This window comes from Egretta garzetta, unplaced genomic scaffold, assembly GCF_000687185.1.
Source record: "Egretta garzetta isolate BGI_Z169 unplaced genomic scaffold, ASM68718v1 scaffold225, whole genome shotgun sequence".
NCBI classification, from domain to species: Eukaryota; Metazoa; Chordata; class Aves; order Pelecaniformes; family Ardeidae; genus Egretta; species Egretta garzetta.
In genome coordinates this window covers 258904-259343 of record NW_009259684.1, presented here as the reverse complement: position 1 = coordinate 259343, position 440 = coordinate 258904, and positions in this window count along the sequence as shown.

The following is a 440-nucleotide window of genomic DNA, read 5'->3' as shown; positions in this document are numbered from 1 at the left end:
AAAAAAAATTCATCATCATCACGCTAATCATTAAGGGGGGGGGGGAAAAAAACCATCCTACCCCTGGCACTGCTTGGACTGTTAAAGGAAAGACTACTGCGAAAGAGTCATAAGAGAAACCACAATAAAAAGTTCACGTTCATGGATGGAGTCCACATGACTTCCTGTGGCCAATCCAACTTGTGATTCAGTCGTAAACTTTTATTGCTCAGCTGTAAATTTTCTGCAAACAACCAGGAATGCGTTGCATTTTTTTGTGACGAGTGCAAATGCTCTCGTCTGTCGCCATGTTTATACAATTCCCCTTTAATATTAGGATTTTTTTTTTCCCCTCTACACCCCCCCTTTCCTTATCCCCCCCTTTTTTTTTTCTTATCTTTTAAGCCACCGCGTTCATACGGGTGGGGTTTTAATTTAATTTTTTTTTTTTTTTTTTTTTA